General features: G+C 37.2%; 1 pseudogene; it reads left to right on the forward strand.

Moving 5' to 3' along the window:
- The first annotated feature begins 3,730 nt into the window (after positions 1 to 3,730).
- On the forward strand, positions 3,731 to 7,435 carry LOC124160449 (annotated as a pseudogene).
- Positions 7,436 to 14,941: the final 7,506 nt, after the last annotated feature.

Below are 14,941 nucleotides of genomic sequence, written 5' to 3' on the forward strand. Positions count from 1 at the left end.
GGGGCCATGGAGCAGGTACTTCCAGGGTGGGTGTGGTACACCCTCCGAAGGGTCGCAAATCCAGGACCCTTTCCTTGACGACCTCACCCTTGCTGGCCCCTATCTTCTACCCTGCGAGCCGGAGGCCTCCCTCCCAAAAATTGACCGCTCCGATTGCATTTTTAAATGTTTACATTCTATGGCACAAGAAATTAGTACCTCTTATCCTTAAACCAGTGTCGATTAACGAAAACCAAATCTTCCCTTCCCAGTCTAGGCACTAGGTTATTTCACCATCTACCCATTACAGCCAGAATGACCAGTTTTTCTACATTTAAGAGGGTGACTCACAATTGACTTGTATCTCATCCTTTGTATTCAGTCGATGAATTTTTACACATGGTACTCATGAAAATTTATTTTGATGGAACCTATATAAATTTGACTGTACGTGATTTCTCTTGCATATTTTTGTAGTACTTATTTCTGACAAGGTTACAGTATTTCGAATATTAATGAAATTATTATTATTCCTAAATGGTCATTTTCAGTGGGCCACAGCCACGTTGCTTGTCGCTTCTCACTAAGTATTTATGATGCCTTTTTTTTTACTGTGTTCAATTTTTTAAATTTCTTTTTTAGCCTTCCCGTGATTTCTTTAAAGGCAACGTAAACATTTATTCTCATATTAGTAGAATTGACTCAAATTATGTACGCTGAATATTAAATGTTTCAATCTCCTTGGGAGGTGTTTTTAGCATTGATTGGAACTATTCTGATTGGCTGTCATAACAAGAGGTTTATTGTGATTGGTAGGCTACGAGATCGAAAATTTTGTGCTAGAAATTTTTCATTTTTAAGGACTCATCACCAGGGCTCAGCTTGTCGTTGGAATGAAAAATTAGAGCCACAACAAATTCCAATCAGTCTCAAACACATAGCACTGTGGTTATTTCGAGCACAATTTTGAGGCGAGGGAGAAAATGTGAAAATAGTTCAGGTTTAATAAGCTATGCAATTTCTTCTGCTAAGGAAATTCAATGTCGATGTTGAAAGCAATATGAACAATGTGCTGCAGTTATGTGCCATGAATGGGATTTGTAAACATGCTGTAATTGCATGATGATAACCCAGAATAGCCCAGGCGAAGAGAGCATTCCACCAAAAGAGAGACCTGCTTACAGCGGGAAACTTAAATATGGAAGTAAAGAAACAATTTATAAGAACCTACATCTGGAGTATGCTCCTATACGGAAGTGAGGCATGGACAATGACTGCAGCGGAGAAAGCAAGGATAGAGGCCTTAGTAATGTGGTGCAACAGAAGAATGATGAAAATCAAATGGATCGACCGAGTTAATAACGAGGAAGTCCTAAGAAGGGTAGGAGAGAAGAGAAGCATCATGAAAACCTTAAAAAGAAGACGGAACAACCTTATAGGCCACATCTTGAGACATGATGGCCTGATGAAGACAATCGTCGAAGGACAGGTGGAGGCTAGAATGGAAAAGGAAGACCTCGAACAAAATATATGGAACAAGTAAAAAAGGATGTGAAAGAGAAGAAATATGTAGGTGTGAAAAGATTAGCTGATAGGAGAACTGAGTGGAGAGCTGCATCAAACCAATCCTAGGATTGTTGACCAGTGATGATGATGATGATGATGATGATAACAATGTTTAATGTCCTGTTAGTTTTGCAAGTATAGCATAGGATATTGTCATACAAAGAAGAGACAAGCAGTTAAGTATATTCATATTACTAGGTACATTCGTAATGATTTGTTTAAGAGTCTTAACTAAGTGTTTAAAATTCTTGATTAGCCATATTTTAGTAAAAATTCATTCTCATAAAAATATAATAAAAATAATAAGGGTATGCTTTTAGCAGTAAGCATGTTGCTTCAAACATATGAAAATTTATTTTTATGTTAATGTGAGGTCATTGCGAGATAAATTTTTCATGTATAAGTACTTATTGATAAATAGGACTTATTCTCACGTGCAACATTCCCATCTCATTTAAATGAAGGGATTTATTTTTCACTTACTTTACTTCATGCAGTATGATGACAATTATTGAAAAGATTTTGCACTGTGTTACTAAAATAATATATGAACTAGTTTCATTTACCTTATCCTTGACATTTGCAACCGTCTCAATTTACTGTGGCAGATCATTTTGTTTTTTTTAAAGATATTCTGCCATATGAAATGAAACATTAAGTTTTAATGATGGAACGGTCTTTCTTTTTAGGGTGAAAGATTACGAAAGTGGCGTGTGGATCAGCTCACACGTTAGCGTGGAGCACAAGCAAACCTGTTTCTGCTGCTGCCCGGCTACCGGCTCGTGTACCCCTTGAATACGATCTCTTGAGGGTCATTCCAAATTCGCAATTACCCTTCGCAATCGCCTTCTCCTGTTGCACAATTTCTCTGATCTCTTCTGTCCAGGTGTTGCCATGTTTCCTTTGGGAAGTGGTGTGAATCTAGGGGGCCTCAATGGATCCTGCAAGTGGACGTGGGAGGAAAAGTGGAGGTGAGGGCAGTGGAGGAAAGACCTCAGAAGATGATCACAAATCTGGAGATACAGAATGGGAAGGACCCCTTTGTGGGAACTTGGATAAGCTGCGTGGCATTTTGGTTTCTACTGCAAAGGAAACAACTTTTAGAAAGGTAAAGACTAGGTGTTTTTATGTTGGCATACTGAAGAATGCCAGGGCTTTTTTGGTGAATATGTATGTTTGCACTTAATAATAATAATAATTCTTATTAACTTCATTGGGATAATACATCCATGAGTTTCGTCAAGACAATACAGCATAAAATACTAACATATAATTATATACAATACGAACGAGCTATACAAACACACAGCTATGAGTGGGATTGAGGTCAAAGGTTAATACACAACACCAATAAAAATTAAAAAAAACATTAAAAATTTATTAAAAGCCTGATAGAAAAATCGCGATTATCCAGGCCAATGATGGAGATAGTGGGTACCAATAATCAGAAAACAAGGGTAATCCAAATTTTCCCTTTCATTTTTTGTAATGTTTATAATTTATGCAAACCAAAGAATTTTTTATTATTTATGCGCAAAGTCTGTTATTTTAGATTGCTTCCCGGAGTCATTGAGAGCTTTCTTCACCCGACCGCGATCTTTTTAGTGGCGATTACCATATTTATCTGAATGTAGTCTCCTCTAAAGTAAAGGTGGGACTATATTCAAACCTTTTTTTTCCCCCAAAACTTAATCCTCAAAATTAGTGGGGGGACTATATTCAGAGAAATATGGCATGTAATTGTACTCATATTCCCTGACCTCTATTACCCCAGCAAACTGTTGACTCAGGTGAGTGCTTGGCTACGACTCATTAGGCCGGTGCTTATTTATTTAAAATGATCCGATTTAAGAATTTGTGGTCTCAAAATGTTTAAATGGTGAGAAAACAATTGCCTGCCTGAGGTGCCTAAAAGCATCTTTATCTTGAGTATCTCTGATGATTTTCATTTTTTGATTGTATTGCAATAAATCTTTGTGCTTCCAACCAAAAGTTTGCTTGTTCTTAACATCATAGCTGTAATACCTCGTAAAAAAGCAGATATTTTTCCACAAGTGCTGTGATATAATCAAATACGTTACAAAATATTTCTCACCGTTGTGTGTGGTGTAAATAAATTTTTGTGATTAATATTATGTGAATGTAATTAAACTTTGATATTTCATTCCAGGTGGTGCACGCAACTATGGTGAGAGACAGGCAGCATGGTCCTGTGATTGAACTGCAAAGAATCCAAGTTCAAAGGTCAAGATCAAGTGGAGGATTGGCTGACCCTCATGGTGTCCGCTCAGTTTTTGGTCAAATGGTATCAAAGATGGAGCTCTTGTTCCGCGGAGATGCTCTTCTACTCCCTCATCGTGTGTGGAAAGTATAATTTGTCGGTATGTATATTCCCAAAAATGAGAATTGATTCTCAACCTTCTTTGATTTTCAGTCACATCACATGTAATATTTTTTGATACAGTTAGCCTGTTGGTTAAGTTTAATGAAATATTAATGACATGTCATCAGGCTTTCGATATAATATGCTGTGAAACAGGGCTGGAATTTTAAAATCCCTAGTACTAGAATTTATGGGTAAGCAATCATTGGAAGAGTGATAGATGATGATTCCACTGTAATTAGGTCTTGTACAAAATTCCATAGAGTTATCGTGGGGAATCATACTAACGTCATTGGTTTATGAAATTATAGGGGCCTCTGTATCATCAATGGAAAAGAAATAGTTGCATAAAATGAACAATACTTAAATGTCTTTTGTTTCCAAGTTTTGGGAACAGAATGTATTATACGATTTGAAAATGATGATTATTTTCTTGGCTGCACTGAATTTACATCACCATTCTGTTAAAAAATATATGTATCATTATTTTGACATTTCATGTGAAGAACCAAGTTTTAAGTGACATTTTGCCTGTCGTGCCCCCAGGTGAAGGTGTTGATGACTGTGGAGGAGGGTACAGTGAGAGTATAGCAGATATGTGTGAGGAATTACAAGAAGGAGCCGTTACACTTCTGGTACCTACTCCCAATGCACGTGGTGACCATGACTATACTCCACCCCCAACCTCTGTGAATGCAGCTGCGGTTAATGGCAATGCATCATCCATTGGAAGAGATGCTTGTTTCCTTCTCAATGCACAAGCTAATACTCCGTTCCATTTGAGAATGTTCAGGTTTTTAGGTATGCTATTAAGTGTATGGTTTCTAAGTTTGGATCTCTGGTGTCTTCTTTTCCCATTATGCTATTAAGTGTATGGTTTCTAAGTTTGGATCTCTGGTGTCTTCTTTTCCCATTGAGATAAACTGATCTCATTTTCATTGTTCATTACTTTCCCACTAATTTGGGAAAAAATGTTTTTTGGAACAATATGTGATAATTTTTAGTTAAGATATTATAAAATTTTCTGATACTATATATTATTTTCTTGCCTTTTGCCATTGCTCATATGGCTATTTGTTATTATCCTTTTAGGAGTCTTAATGGTTGTGGCTATAAGGACTGGAAGCCCATTAAGTCTTAACTTAGCAGAACCTGTGTGAAAGCAATTAGCAGGACTCTCCTTGACGCCTGCAGACTTATCAGAAGTTGATCGTGATTATGTTCCAGGTAAGGATAAGCATCATTCATGGTTAATTTGGTTCTGAAGATGGTTAAAATTAGTGAAATGGTACAATGAAAATGTACTTGCAAGTCAAGGTAGATGTAGATATTGTAAATTATGAAACATTTTTACATTTTATTTAGGTTTGACGTGTATTCGTGATATGGATGGCAATGAAGCAGCATTTAGAAGTCTGGTCTTGCCATTCTCAACTCCATCATCCACTGGCCACGAGATTCCTTTGTCTACCCTCCATCGCAGAATCACCCCTAGTCATCGACATGAATATGTCAAGCTTGCTCTGCATTATAGGTCAGTTATTATTCTGTCAAGTTTTTTCGCTGTTGTATGGCATAAATATTTTCCATATTTATGATGACGGAATATATGAGCTCTAATTTATCAGAAATATAGATAAGAAGTAGCCACCCATAGTCATAATCTCCCTCATTTTTCTTACCAGACTCATAAGATATCTAATTTTTCTTGTCGTCTTTCTTTCGATCTTTCCTGACACAACATTATTCAGACTCCATGAATTTGATGAGCAAGTTGCAGCTGTTAGGGAAGGCATGGCACGAGTTGTTCCAGTGCCTCTGTTATCCTTATTTAGCGGCTATGAATTGGAGACTATGGTCTGCAGCTCTCCAGACATACCTTTGAGTCTTCTAAAATCTGTTGCCACCTATAAAGGTAAAAGAAACTTCTAAATATAAGATTATTTTTAATTTTAGTTGGGTTATTACTTTCTTGAATAATAGTGGCAAAAGTTGATCAGAAACATTTGGAAAATAATCAGGCTTTTACAAACATTAAGTTTGTTGCAATGAATGCCAATATGGAGGAAGTTAGGTGGCTCATTTTGGCTTCCTGTCTCAGGAGTTGATGTGCCTTGTGAATTGCCTCTCTCATAATTTAAAACAGTGTAAAAAGTTAAAACGAAATCATGTAGTATTGATTGTCAAAGTAGTTTCCTAAGTGTTGTGAGAATTCAATGATTCTGTGAGGAAGTATGAAATCTGATCACCATAACTCTTGTTTTAAATGGTTATGTCTTGTTGTGCTTCATTTTTGCGCTCGTATTTCATGGATATAAGGATAGGTATTAAAATTTCAGTAAATGATGAAAACTTCGGGCCTGAGTCGTTAGATAAAATTTCACTGTAGAGATGCTTAATGGGATTGTAGCTAAAGTTTTGATACTTTTATAGGTGTTGACGGTAATGCACCTCTTGTCCAGTGGTTCTGGGATGTGATGGAGGAGTTCTAAAATCAAGAGCGATCATTATTTCTTCGATTTGTTTGGGGAAGGACTCAACTTCCAAGGACTATTGCTGACCTCAGAGGAAGAGAATTTGTATTGCAGGTTTGTACACCTATCTTTGTTAGTATCTGAGAAGTAAAGTGTGTCCCAATATTTTCACCATTGCTGAGTAAACATTAATTTGTATGATGATCATATGGTTAATATTTTATTCTACACAGGTTTTGGATAGATACAACCCACCAGATCACTTCTTGCCTGAAAGTTACACATGCTTCTTTCTTCTTAAGATGCCAAGGTATTCTTGTAAGGTAAGCTTTCAATGTGCCCAAAAATTTTTCAAAGCTCATACCTTTGTTAAAATTTCTTTTTTGTTTGGGATTTAAATTTTTTTCAACTTTGTTATCAATATTTCAATGGACTCTAATTGGATACTTAATATTGTGCCCTTGCCTTTACTCTAGTGTGGTTAATTAAATACAGTGGCGCACTATATTTGCCCAATTTTCTTATTATCTAAATTACAGCATGTACATGATTATCAATCTGTATTGAGTTCATTCTTTAGTGTTGATTTTTTGCAGACTGTTCTCCGTGAAAAACTAAAGTATGCAATCCACTTCTGCAAGTCCATTGACACGGATGAGTATGCTCGGGCAGCAATGACATCAAGTACGGTATCCACCACAGTTCCTCTTGGAGTTGGTGGTGGCAGTGGACTTCCTCCAGGCAGTGGTGCTGGAGTTGATGGTTGTGGCAGCAGTGGGATACGAGGTGGTCATGGATTGGATGACACCACCACCACTTCGAGTGATAGTGAGGAAGGTGGTGCTGTTGGAGGTGGCCAGCACATGGGCCGTCGGGGAGGGGGAGTTGTGGTTGGCTGTAGTGACAACAATCCACTTGGAATAGTTGACACTGAAAGGGATAATGATGACCTCGATAGCAACGAAAGTGAGGGCATTCGAATGTGTTATTTGTAATCTGCTTGAGATAAACTGGAGAAAATTTCTGTGATGAAGTCGGCACATTGCTAGGGAAATTTTAGCCACTGAAATGGAAATAATGGTTCCTTAAGGTAGGTGGTGCACTATTGGCCGTTTGAGTTGATTTTTTTCTTCCTCTTCTAGTCAGTTGTTCATTTGAACTATTCACTTAGCAATAGCCTAAGTCAATGAAAGATTTGGTGGAATATTACTTTAGTTTATTTATTTCAAAAAGGCTTTTATTTATTTGAATGATGTGAATTGCTTTTGTATAGTACTACTGTTTTATCATGAGTACAATGTATTTGCCTTTTGTATTTTTATTTTAACGAAGAGTTTATCAAATTGTTTTGCCTAAATAAACCATGCTTAAATGCAGAATATTTATGTGATTTAGAGAAGTAAGGGCCCTAGCAATATCCTCACACTATGCTGTGAACTTCTGATGCCCCTTGCCTATAATTTCTACGATCGGGACCAAATTTGTGGAACTGTATTAGGATATTGCATAACTGTTTACTTTACGAGCCACTCTTTGAGTAACTCTGTCAATTGTATCATATAGTGGCTTGGCATAAACATTAAAATATGTAATTTGCAAACCTGAGTAGTCTCCCAGCCTTGTGGTCCCTTAGTGGACTCTTTTCTAGCCAGGAGACATCACAGGCTTGACAATAGGGATTTTAATAGCAAATATTTTCTGAAATAGTTAAGGGAATACTGAAAAAGGCACACAGTCCCTCGTCTGTGATAAAAATGCTCTCATAAGTATCACCATCACTGGTTAAAATTTTTATAATTAGTTTGATGCAGATGTCACTGCATTTCCCTTATGACCTAACCCATTCACACTTGCATTGGTATTCTCTTTCACATACTTCATCCCATGTTCCTTTTTTTTATATTTTAACAGAGGTCTTCCAGTGGCATCTACCATCCCCTTGTCCTACAAAAATGGTCTTTATAAGGCTATCATATATTCAGAGGCGGATCCAGGATTTTTTTCTGGGAGGGGCACAAGCAAGGCCGTATCCAGGATTTTGTTCTGGGTGGGGCACAAGGATACCTCGCAATACAAAACGAATGCAATGATAATGGGACCGTATTAAAAATCTTGCGTATTTTTGAGGGTCTGGGGGGGGGCACGTGCCCCCGCCTATGCATATATTGTTGCATATTATATTTCTGTCTTTCTTAAAACTCTTGAAGTTCTTAGGCACAAAAATCAGCTTCAGACAAGTTTAGTCAGAGTAATTTAATCAGAGTTTAGGTATTTTTTTTCTTTTTTCTTAGGTGCTAGATAACACGAAACTACTGAATCTGCTAATCCTGAATTTAATATTGAGCTCAATGTATCCAAAACATTGAAGAATTGAAGAATTTGAGCTACAAGAGCACCCCTCATCAAACACCTCGGTTTCTCCATATAGAATATTCCTTTTCTTCCTCTGACGCAGTCTTCCTCTCCTGCATCCCTTTCACCACAGTAGTAGACATCATGTAAGGATTAGATAAGACCTTCAATAGCGATTACATATATTATTATATGTAGCCCGGTAAAAATGTTCATACCTTTAATATCTGCCTATAGTTGATCATAACTCCCTAAGCCAGCCATACCTCAATTAGTCTGAGAGACTGTATCATTTATCTCCACAAATTGAACGTCCACAGTTATTTCTTCAAAAATTATTTGACTTATTCTATCATCTGGAGATATAAAGATATGTAATTCAGGTGGCAATGATTGTCTAGTAATATCTTTTTCCCCCTCAATAGTCCCTATGGATTACACCACTTCCCATCTCCACACCATATTTAACGCTGGATCCAGATTGATTCTTTCATATAAACCCTTTGGTATCTCTAGAGAGAATATGCTTCTCACCAGAACTCCCATTATGTATTAGGAATGATCTATAATATATACAGTTTATTTATTTTTTATTTTATTCTCAAACCACGGGATACAGCTCTTATTGGCCATTTTACACCGGTGTGTTCAACAAATGTAACAAGTAAACGTACACAAACGACCATGCCCTGGACCGGGGAAACCTACCCAGGCGGGATTCGAACCCGCGACCTTTTGTTTGGCAGGCGAGAACGTTACCCCGCCGCCACCGAGGTTTCTATATTATATACAACCCGATGTGTGACATATACCTCATTGACCACTCACTGACCACTGATTCACGTATACAAATTCCGCGACCACTTCCGGACATGCTGGGAAGACGAAATTTTTACCGTGGGTGGGGAATAAATATTGATCAGGGGGAAAAATCTGAAAACTTGAAAAAGTCGATTGGTTTTCGAGATATATCATTCCAAATTAACATTGGAGCCGTATGGGACTAAAACTTTTTCCTATTAGTGCCTACTGGTAAATGTCACAGGAATCCGCCGTGAAGTTTGCATTCCCTAAACACACAATTTTAGATTTTTTCGGCATTTTTTTTTTGCCCCTTCCTCACAAGGTAAGGACACCAAATTAACGTGAGTGACGTCTTTCTCGTGCCCCTACGTGCCGCTACCAGGAGAACGCAGAATATTTAATTTTAACGGGTGACACTGTCGAAAAACCATGCATGCACTACAGCTAAAGAGCCGGAATTTTTTTTAAGGTAATCGATGACGCGTTATGCGGGACAAGCACATAAAATTCCCCGAAAACCCCCATGGATCCCCCAAATAAAATAAAAATTACCTAATACGTCGCATATTTCCTGTGCTACTCATCCGAATTGAATAGTTTTTATTTATTCAGAATAGGAATTGTGTCGGCTATATTTACTCGTCATTTTCAATTATCCAGGCCTGTTAAAACACTCGCAATAAAACTTCAAATTTTTTACGTAGATTTCTTAACAAAATAGTAGAGGTGTAAAGGAGAGGGGGATTCCAGGACATAGACACCTAAACGCGATTTTTTAAAAGCATTTTCCGATAAGGTACGGCTATGAAATTCACGTGAGTGATGCCTTATTACTGCACCTACGCACCGCTATTTGCAGAACACAGAAGGTGTAATCTATATGTTAGTAATAGGGGAAAATTCATGGTTCCACTAAAGCTAGAGAGCTGGAATTTTTATTGTAGGCAAGCGAACAGATTGTATGCAAGGAAACCACTCGAAAATTCCCGTGGCTCCCTAGAAGACCAGCGAAAAAATTATTTCTTGCTGTAAATCGCATGTTTTTTTTTTGTATTTTCGCATATTTTCGCAGTAATTCCGTTCTCCTATGACTCATCGCTAAAGAATTTATTTGGGAGATAGTGACCGTAGTCAGTACACTCGTCAGAACCCCTGACTTTATCTACGTTAGCACATTTCTAAACAGATTCATTCACGGGGAAGAAATAAGGGTAGGTGACAGTTGTTGCATCTTTATGTCTTTTCGGCTACTTCAAATCTCTATTGAGTGTAATTGCTACTCATAGTAATTAAAATTCTCACAAAGTAATCGGATTCACTCGCATTTGAAATCAATTTGATGACCCTAGAGTTAGAATATAATAGTAGAGAACTCTGAAAATTAAAAATAGAATATCTTTATGTATAACAAAAACTACGTGAATGAGAAACATACACGTGAAATTTAAGAGCTCAAGATTAACTTTTCATTGAGATAATCAGCTTTAAAAGTCCGCATAGGAGCTTCGGCCATGCCAACGACGATAAACGTATTTCTATTGGCTGATGCGGCGTGACGTGTGAACCTCATGAATGTCGCGTGAGTACAGTAGGGGAAAGAGAAAAAACTCAAGGGGGGGCACAAAATATATCTTGAGTTGTCTTTACTTTTATCGTAATAAAAAAATGATCAAGTCATGGGCAGAGTAAAGGAAAATTTAGTTCAAAGTGATTATATGCATGCAAAAGACAATGTCATCTTATGGTATGAAAAAGTTACAATTGCGGTTTTGCAATGTTCGGCAATACGGCTAAACCCACAAGGGAGGGTGCTTCCCCCATCTGCATCCGCCAGTGCTTGCGAGTAATGCTTGAAGAGGCAAAAAACACATTGTGTTCGTGGAAATAGTTGCCAAAAGTCTATCATCTTGGTAAAACAAAATGTTAATTTTGTTCTGGCTGATTCCCGAAATGTACTGACATTATCAAACAAGACTTAGAACAATTTTACTGTCTCAAAACGAATCATTTTATTGAAATTGAAGTTCTTACGATGAAATGTTTACAGTTTTGAGAGGGACATTAATCACGGCAATCATCGTGGATGCTTTAATTTTTGGACATACCATCATAAAATCCTTTACTTATTACAGTTTTTTTTAGTTTCCGGATGTAAATAATAAATAAATGAAAAAAATGTGCTACAGCTATATCTGTTTTCTTGCCCACTGAAGGGCAGGAATTCGGGGTTTCCTCCGTTTCTTTTAGGAGTAACGTTCAAATTTCGTTGGAACAGCATTTTTTTAAAGCAGAGGCCGCGCTTTGGTCAACTGTGTCACTGATAAATCTTCAAGTCAGTTTCGTACAATAAATAATGGTTAACATGAGTCATCAAATTGAAAGAGTAACTCAGAGATGTGGATTTTTAATTGAAAATATCCGTAAGTTCACTGACTTACTCGTACCATCAATTGTACATTGGTATATCACTCCTAAAAGTTTTAGGACTAAGTTTAACCCATTACCGGCCGAGTAAAGAAATACTTGAAAATATATAATTTTTTCTCTTCATTTTACCTAATTACATGCTAAATAAGGTAAATTGAGAATATGGGCCCTCAAAAAAATTTTTTTATGGTAAAAAAAAAATGTTGCGTTTTCGCAACGTTGGCCGAAGCAGGTATCTGTATGCGGTTATTCAACCCGCATTACAATACATTGCCGTCTCATAGCGATATGCTGTTTTACCACTATATGTTTCCTATTTATGCCACGTATATGACAAATATCGTCATATTGGATAAATGAAATACTTAGATATTATATTTCCAATGAGATGTTGTTGTTATTTGACCTAAATCCACTATACAATAGACACGCTGTACGGTTTGAAAGAAATAAGTCAAAGCGAAAATTTTCTCGGAAGAGCATGTATTTCACATTTTTGCATTGACTTCAATTTTATCATTGCAGATTGAATTACAACAATTAATGGCTAGTTATGAAATACTCAAGCATTTTGGGTGTAATGGAATATAAAATTTCGTACATTCATACATGGTTTGGCTTTTACACTGTCTCGGCAACAACTGATATTTTTTAACTCTATGGCCAAATTCGTCCTTTTATGCTTTGCGAATCCGCAATGAATTACATGGCTAACTTTTTCTATGTTTAAGGACGTGAATTGTATAGGGATACGTCATCTACCGACTGATTCGCTTCACTTTTTAGATGCGTCACTGCTAGATACGATTAGAAGTCTACCAGTGAAATTTACTTCCGTTGCATAACCTGTACAATCTCCTGGCGTTAGTGCAAACGCTGTCCAGTAAGTTGATACGCTAGGACCTTTTTTCCCCTGAATTCTAGTGCGGTAATTAGCATTATCTAATAGGTCCACACCTCCCACGTATTTACTATACTCCCCAATAACACGAATAGTATTTTCTTTTATTAACATAGAATAGTATGTGAAATAGTATTTTCTTTTTTCTGTCGAAACTTTTCCCTGAGCCCAATGAAGGCGAAAAACTTGTATTGCTGTTAACAGGGACAATCTAGTTATCATTCCATCGAACAATACTAAGACCTTCGGCTTTATCAAATGTTTTTTTTCATGTTCCTCTCGGTTTCACGTCGATGGTTTTATTATATTCTATCAGGCACTCCTCCGTTATATTTTCATGGACGGCTCAAGTGACAAATAATCCTTTTTCTTTCAAAACAATAAATAGTCTTCTAGATGAAAAGAAGTTAACGAAAAACATACGATGCTTCGAGGGATCAGGGATTCCCTTGAGAATTTCCAGCGAGTGTACGAATTTTTTTGCCATGTGTGGCCAAAGACAACAAAAGAATCAATGGAAACTAATTCCCTTTGAGAAGCATAAAAGACATTAAAATGACCCTCACAAATTCTATAACAGCTTATCTCTGAAGGAATATGCTGTCTACGTGCAGCGTCGTACCAACGTCTTCCTCGGCCTGGGTCGTTTGGCACCATAAAAACAAAATATTTTTCTGGTGTTTAACGAGAGGTAGATTCACATCTCGGCACACAACAATACGCGTAAGGTTTCTTCCCACTCATTTAAAATTATCCGTTTTGTCTACTATTATTTTATGCACGAAATAACGTAAACGACAACGCTCACTTTATGCAAACAATGCAGATATCATGATGTTCCCCAATGCCTTCTTTAGCTTAAGAAGGCATTGTGTTCACACATCTTTAAACATGGCATCGTCCGAGAAATACACTTTTGGCGCGGTATTCAAGTCGAAAGTTTTAACTGCTCTAGGGGCGACATTATTCATCGCTCAATAGTAAAATTTGGTGAGAGACAATTTTACACCCATTGCTTTATAAATCAAACATGGTATTAGGAAGTGTAATCCCTTCTATTGGCTAAACTGATGCTTTTCCTTTTTGGAGCATTGGTTGGCAAATGGAAAAAAAAACTTTTTCTCCAAATAATCCTCCGCAAAATTTTCTCAATATGGTCGTGCAATATTGTAAGTAAAATATAAGAAATAAGTCATGAGTGGAGACATTCGAAATTCAGGCAATATAAGAATGATGGAGACACAGTTTATTGAAGAAGAAAGGAAAGAGGAAGTACCAAGTAAGAAGAGTTGGAGAAAAGAGACGTCTTCTGAAAACCCTAAGAGGTCAGGACAACTCCGTCGGACACAACATGAGGCATGATATCCTGATGAAGACAACTGTGGAACGACAATTAGACATTAAGAAAGGCAAAGGAAGAGCCCCAATGAGTGAAATAGGGTACGTAATTAAGGTATTTCTTGATTAAAGCTTTAGCGGCTAATGAAGATTCAAGAGAGACATATGGGCGTATTCCGCGTAATTTATCGCAAATTCTTTCGACGCTCCGTAAACGACTGTTCGTTCGATCAACCAAAATATCCAAAGTCAGATAAATAATCATTAGAGAAAAAGAAAGCCTTCACCTCTTACGTCAAAGAAACGACGGATAAGATCGGCAATATTCTCCGAAAATTTGACATAAATGCCATTTTTAAACCACATACCCAATTACGTCACCTCTTGGGAAATGTCATGGACAGTACACCACTTCAATTGAAATTAAAGATCGGAAAACAGCGAACGTCACGCCTATATTTCAGAGTGGAGATAGGCCTAGTAATTGCAGGCCTACATCATTCATTTTAATTTTCTGCAAATTATTATTTTCAGTTCGATCTATATAATAGGTCATTTAGGTAGCCAAAGTGCGTTGCCGAAAGAAAAGCTCGGATTTAGAAAGGAGAGGTGTTGTGAAACCCAGGAAACGATTTTTTCGTATATGGTTTTGGAAAGAGGCAACTGACAGTAGACGGAATTTGTGCCGTGAAGAAAGAGTATGGAATGCGGGATGGA

This window comes from Ischnura elegans, chromosome 6 (assembly GCF_921293095.1).
Source record: "Ischnura elegans chromosome 6, ioIscEleg1.1, whole genome shotgun sequence".
Lineage (NCBI taxonomy): Eukaryota > Metazoa > Arthropoda > Insecta > Odonata > Coenagrionidae > Ischnura > Ischnura elegans.